General features: G+C 50.7%; 1 long non-coding RNA gene across 1 annotated transcript; it reads left to right on the plus strand.

The window, feature by feature from the left end:
• Nucleotides 1–974: 974 nt before the first annotated feature.
• LOC107184612 lies at nucleotides 975–6,229 on the plus strand. The gene is made up of 3 exons (XR_001515500.1): nucleotides 975–1,348; nucleotides 4,029–4,104; nucleotides 5,500–6,229. It is a non-coding gene; the product is annotated as an uncharacterized LOC107184612 (long non-coding RNA).
• Nucleotides 6,230–7,039: the final 810 nt, after the last annotated feature.

A 7,039-nucleotide genomic window follows, 5' to 3' on the forward strand; every position in this document is an offset into this window, starting at 1 on the left:
CTCGGTGGCCTTGGTGTGAAGCTGGGGGAAGGGGGAGATCCAGGCACTGGGTTGCCTGAGGGAATGGAGAAGAGAAACACAAATGGAGAGAAGAGTGGTCTGTGACCCTGTTGGCCAAAGGTGGGCCTCCACTTTCGACAGTAGCTCTGAACAACACACTTCCTCCAGGCTCCAGGGGTCATCCTGACCCCAAACAAGGACGGTTCACTGCAGGGCCAGTGTCCGAGATCAAGGCCCACCACCTGCGGGAATGTATGCATCTGGGGGGTGGGAGGCCTCCTGCGAGTCAGTCAGGAGGAGAGGTGCAGGTCTGAGTGCCACTGCAGCACGTGGGAAAGGTGCTGGCTTCCTCTGGGCTTCAGCTTCCTGATGAATCAAAAGGGGTGATAATGCCTACTCTCCATCAGGATCCCGCTGCCAATCCACGGTAGTCCCCTCTGTCCATGAATTTATAACGACTGCCCATTACTGCTTAACCTCATCCCAGTTGCCCTCCAGACTTGAGCTGAATGCTTCTTTGTAACTCCCACTGCATCTGTCTTGTGGGTTCAGATACCTCCCAGCGCCAGGATGGTTCCAAAGGCCCCGGGACAGTGTGTCTTGTATTTGTCATGCTTTCACTCCTCCATTTTAACCTCAGTGGGCACCTTTCCCATCCTTTCATCCACACAGAAGAGCCAAAGAGCTGTTCTGGTCACACAGTGGGGAGAGCGTGGTGTTTGTCCCTGATCCCTCAGAAAGAAGGCTTGTTAGCAATCAGAGAGGGTGGCCAGTGCAGCTTCGCTAAAGGTTTCCAGTGGCAGGCCGCAGGGCTCTGGGCTGGCACGGGGCCTGATCACTGGGCGCCTGACGGAGATGAAGACATGGAAACTAGCTAATCAGATTTGCAGAATGTGCTGACTCGCTTCGGGGTTCCTAGGCACCCCGCCCAGGATGACAGTGCCGGGCACATTCCCACAGAGGTTGGGGTGTCTGCTTGAAGCTGAGTAGCCGGGGCCCACTTACTCTGCTTGGGAAACATATGACATTTGTGGGTTAGTGATTCATTTCATCTGGGACCTCAGGGTGCCCTGCCGACATACGATACAGCAGTCTTTGCAAGGAGCCCACGGGCATGTCTTCATTAAGTCCTGAGTGTCAGGATGGCCACCCAGAATAGAGAGCTGGGCCTGGGCAGAATTTGGAGTTGGGTGCATTGGCTGGAGCCCTGGGAGGCCTGGGTGCGGCTGTGCCCTGCTGGCTGCCCTGCAGGGACCGCAGACAGGGAGGCGGGCTGGAGCCGCCGCAGTGCCCTCTGCCTGCAGGAGCTTCCTTGCCCACCTAGAGCCCAGGAGAAGGCTCCTACCAGGTGAGCTTCGTTCACGGCTGGGCCCCGCACCCGGTACTCGAAAGTCACCTTCCCGGTGGGATTTTCCCTAGTCACCTTGTCTTAACTTTCACCCTCTGCCCCACCCCAGACACTTCACGTTCCTTTCTCGCCTTAACTTGTACCCCCGTCTAGCCCAGCGATGGTGAACCTATGACACGCGTGTCGGAGGTGACACGCAAACTCATTTTTTTGGTTGATTTTTCTTTGTTAAATGGCATTTAACTATATAAAATAAATATCAAAAATATAAGTCTTTGTTTTACTATGGTTGCAAAGGTCAAAAAGTTTCTATAGGTGACACGGCACCAGAGTTAAGTTAGGGTTTTTCAAAATGCTGACACGCCGAGCTCAAAAGGTTCGCCATCACTGGTCCAGTCTATGATATATTTATTGTACTTATTTATCTTGTTTATTGCGTGCGTTCCTCCATAGAATATAATTCCATGTGGACAAGGACTTGTTTACTTCTTCACTGAGGTGTCCCCACCACCAAGCACAATGCCTGGTACAGGGTAAGGTACTCAAAACATATTTGTCAAATGAATGAATGAATGAGTGAATAAATGAAACCAGGCTGCTGTATAGATGACTCTCCCTCTGAGGCACCAGTGAGGACTGGTGGTTAAGGAACTGATGTTCTCACAAAGCAGCAGTGGCAAAGGAGCTTGTGGAGGAGGGCTATGAGCTGTGAGAAGCAGATAGGTCGAGCTCCATCTCTGGCATTTCCCAGCTCTGCAAAGTAGGGCAGCTGACAGCTCTTCCAGTTCCTTCTTCCTCAAAATGGGGATGACACAGTGACCTTGCCTCCAAGGAGGGGTTCCTTTTGGCTGGAGGTCCCTGAGGTTACTCATAGCTGGAGCACACTGTCCATGGCCTCTGTCCTGAAGGAGCAGAGGAGCCAGGAGCATGAGCCGGGCTTGGGTAATTGGCCGTGGGTGGAGGGTCTGGAGGTCCTGGGGCAGGCGTGGGTGGGAGGTGGGCAGGGTGAAGGGAGAAGGACCAGGAATCCCAAAGAGAAGGTTAGGCCCCTGCAGGTAGACTCAGTGCAGGAAGTTTAATGGGGGTGCTCTCAGAATCAGCACCTGGGAGAGAGGGACAGCAGCAGAGGGAGAGGGAGAGCTACAACCAGACCTCAGACTGGAGCTGGGTCTTTGCAGCCCCGCACCCATCACTCACAAACACAGGCTGCCCCAGGAAAGGGCCAGCCTCGAGGCCTCGGGTGGGATGGCATGGCTCTCTTCAGAAGAGGGTATCCCATCACCTTCCCATCACCAGCAGCTGGGGATAATCCTTCAGATTTTAAGGAGACTTTGGGTGGGGCAGCAGAGTGTCCACTGCAGTGGGTCATTAGGGCAGAGCCAAACTCAGCTGTCCTAGCTCCACTGTGGCCACAGGGCCCCCAACCTTTGACCGTTGTGACCTCTAGCTGTGGTCCTCCTGTTCCCTTTCCATTTTTCCTCTTCCCCTTGATCCATCCCCGACCCGCACCCCCATCTTTTCTAGTGGCATCTGCAGGGCCCTAAGGGAGGGGTGGGAGTGTGAGGGAGTGAGGGAGGAGGGGGAGGCTGAGAGTAAGACAATGGAGCATTTTGTGCAGGTCAAAGGGCAGAGAGTATGGCTGAGGAACGGTGGGTGTGGACTGGGGGCCTCCCAGCTCTGCTGCCTGCCGGCCGGTGGCCTAAGAAAATCCTCCCTCCCCTCTGGTCTTCAGCTTCCTCACTTGCACGGCGGGGCTCAGGCATGGGGAGCACAGAGGAGGTGTGGATGGGAAAACGCACGAGCCCCTGCAGACAGTCAGCGTGTGCACTGGTGTGTGCAGGAGCCAGCAGCTCCCTGCTGTGCTGCCAGGAGCTGCACCTTGGAGTCCTGTCTCTGGGGAGTGGAGAGCTGGCCCCCGTCCCTGGAGAACGGAGCGGGTGCTGGAATGGCCCCCAGGGCAGCGGACGTTGGTCCCTCTTGCCCCAGTGTCGAGGCCCATGGAGGACTCCTGGCTGAGGGAGAGTGGGTGACTATGTAGCTGGAGAGCGTTCTCACAGCCAAGCCCAGGAACAAATCCCTGGGTCCCCCCAATGCCTGCACAGCCAATCCAGGGCTGAGGAAAACAGCAATTATGAGCTGTGTTATTAAAGACTGCAGGATTTAATTAACAATGGAATCACCTGGTGGTGGGATCCGGGGAGGGAAGGGATAATGATGGATTGCTGGAAGGCGGGCAGGGCTGTTGTTTCAACTTCTCTCGGCCCCTGGTAGGTCTGGAAGGCAGTGAGGCCAGCTTTCCAATCTCTAATGAGGAGCATTCGCAGGTTGGCCAGAGGTGTGTGTGGGGGATGCTTTTAAGGGGCACCCTCCAACCCAGGGCTGCCAGGTGCGGGTGCAGCTAAGAAAGGGGTTCAGAGATGGGTACTGGCAGGCAGGGCCAGGAGGGGAAGCCCAGCAGAACCCAGGGCTCCCCAGCTACAAGGTGTATTAGAAAGAAGGTTATGCTCCCCACTTGAGTCTCCAACCAGAGCCCCAGAATCTCCTGGGGCCCCTTATACAGCTGATAACCAGTTCCCATCTCATGAGTACGTTAACAAGTATCCTGACCACATTCGAGTTTCAAAACCAATGAATTTGAGGCCATTGGTTTTCAAAGCTTTTTTTTTTTTTCCTGCCTCAGCAACGCTTGCTTCAGATGAAACCTTACCAGGAGGGCAAATGAACCCAACAGATCAACACCAGTGTGCTCGGTCAAGGTAGGTGGGGGAGGGGAGTCTAAACCCCTGGCCCTTGCCCACTCAAATCAGCAAACAGCCTCAAAGATTTGTTCAGACAAGTGCAATGTCTTTCCCATCTCCGTCACCTTCCCCTGCTCCATCCAGCACCTGGGCAGTTCAGAGTGGGGCCCAAACCTTCAGAACTGGACAGAACAGGGCAGGCAGGAGCTGAATTTTTGCCATTTAAGAAGATTTTAAGCCAGGAAGGACAAACCAAAAGGAGTTTTCTGGCTCAGGGTAACGAAGGCAGGTTCTGGAGTCAGACTGCCTGGGTTCAAGTCCCAACTCTGCCATTGGCTTTCTGGGCGATGTTGGGCAAGTTACTATACTTCCTAAGCCTCAGTTTCCTCAGCTGTGAAATGGCTATGCAGCAGGATGCTGAGACCTCTCCTCAAAAGGCAATGTCATCACCCCACCCAGTCTGTCACCTTATAGAATGTTCTGGAACTCTTGTGAAGAACAAGCATCCACAAGGGCCAAGCCCTTAGGACCGAGCTTGTTAGGTAGTAAGTAGTCAGGAAATGTCTGCTATGACTGCCTAGGCCCCAGGGGCTTGGATGTCCTTCTAGAACAGACCAACCCAGAGTCATCTGACAGAGCCTATGTATCTAAATCCTCAGCTGGAGGTGTTTAAATCCTGCCTCCAGCACTTCCCACTTGCGTGATCTTTAGCAAGACACCTGCCCCTCGGGCCCACCTCCAGAGGGATGTATGAGCATGAAATGAGACGGCATGCCTAATCCAGTGGGCCGTTCTCAGGCTGCGTCATACTGGACTTCCAGTAGCACTCGACACAGCCGACCTCTCTCCTCCTGGAAGTACCTTCTCCACTTCGGTGACCCTGTGCTCTTCTCCCCTCCCCTGGCTACTCCTCAGCAACTCCGGTGTGGGCTGGATGGACGGGCTTCAGGGCCTGGCACTGTCTGGGAGGACAGGCTGTTCTTTCAGCCCCACCCTGGTAGTCGGGGTAGATAGGTACTTCTCTTAGCTTTTCTGGCTCAGGATCAGCTGTGGGCAGATCTTTGCTTTGACTTCTCCTTTGAGGCCTGGATTGTCTCTTTAGTTCAGCTCTGATGTTCCTGCCACCAAGCAGCTCTCTGGGTCCAACTCCTGATCCATGTTCAATAAACGTTTATTAAATCACCAACAAGAGCAGGTGAGTCAGCTCAGAGAGCTCCTACATTTCCTGGCCACATAAACGTAAGTTCCATGGGGATACCTGGAAATGGTGCCTGGAGCCAGGGTGTCACCGCATGGTGACAAGTAGCAGTAACACTGTTTACTAAGCACTTTCATAGACGTCATTATTAGCTAAGCATTTTTACATTATTCCACTTGGTCCTCTGAGCTGGTGTTTTTATTTCTGTTTTATAGATGAAGATCCTGAAGCATAGAGATGTCTACAGACCATTTGCTCAAGCAGCCCTACCCCTGAAGATGTATTTAAAGAATCAGACAAATAATTATTTGTGTATGGGGGACACAGCTTAGTACTAAAAGGCTAGTCAAAAATTGCATGTAAATTGGAAGGAGAGTGATTTAAATTAAGGAGTTCAGGGGTCCTCATATTTGTCAGGAGGAGGAAATAAATTAACTTTAGGATTTATTAAGTGCGCATGTTAAAATAAGTAGCATAATGGCTAAAAGAATAGGCATATAATATATAACTGAAACAAATGGGAGGGAGGTGGGAAAATAAAATGAAGAAAAGAGATAAAAGCCCTAAAAATCTCAATTGCTCTTGGTAGATGTGTTATTGCTCAGAAAATATTCACTCTGTCTTCCCACCTTCCCATGAGAGGAGTTTAGTTCCCCACTTCATTGTTGTTGAGCTTGACTGCGTGTTTTAGCCAATGGAATGTGAATAGCTGTTAACACAGGGCTTTAAATGTCCTCGAATAATGTGGCTTTGTCTCATGTGCTTCTGCCTCTGCCACCTGCCGCAGAAACCCTCGCTGCTTCAGCCTGGTCCCAAGGAGAAGTCTTAGACTATACCCACAATATGGAATAACAAAAAGATCGGGCAGAGCTGTAGCCTCAGATCTGAGAATGAGAAATACATTTTATTGTTGTTAATCCTCATCCAAGGATATTTTTCCATTGATTTTTTGAGAGAGTGGAGGGAGGGAGGAAGAGAGAGAGAAGGGAGAGAGAAAGAGAGAGAGAAATATCAACGTGAGAGACACACACATTGATTGGTTGCCTCCCACATGAGCCCTGACCTCGGCAGGGATCAAACCTGCAACCCAGGTACATGCCTTTGACTGGAACTCGAACTCGAGACCCTTTGATCCAGGGGCCAATGTTCTAACCACTGAGCAACCAGCCATGGAAGAAAAACTTTGTTTTTATAATCCTCTGAGACTTTGGCATTGTCTGTTATTCAGGATTATTGCAGTAATATTTAATCAATGTACAGATCAAAAGAAGACAAGAAAAGTAGGGGAGAAAAAAAGCAGAAAAGGAGGTCAAATAAGAAAACATTTTAAGATGTTAATAAATCCAAATTGACCACTAAAATATAAATGGACTAAACTCTCTAAAAGATAAAGATAAAAGGTAAAGTCATAGAAGAAACCATAGGCAGAAAAATCTCAGACGTGTCTTGTAGCAATATGTTTACAGATACAGCTTCTAAGGCAAAGGAAACTAAGGAGAAAATAGACAAATGGGACTACATCAAAATAAAAAGCTTCTGCACAGCAAAAGAAACCATCAACAAAATAAAAAGGGAGCCCACTGCATGGGAGAACATATTTGGCAATGATACATCTGATAAAGGGTTAATATCCAAAATATATAAGGAACTCATACAACTCAAAAACACCAAAACAACCTGTTTAAAAAATTGGCAGAGGAAAAGTTTTCTCCTACTGGCCCCCGACTGTGCCTGTCTTAGGTTGCCCCACCCTGG

The sequence above is a fragment of the Myotis davidii genome, unplaced genomic scaffold (genome assembly GCF_000327345.1).
Source record: "Myotis davidii unplaced genomic scaffold, ASM32734v1 scaffold726, whole genome shotgun sequence".
Lineage (NCBI taxonomy): Eukaryota > Metazoa > Chordata > Mammalia > Chiroptera > Vespertilionidae > Myotis > Myotis davidii.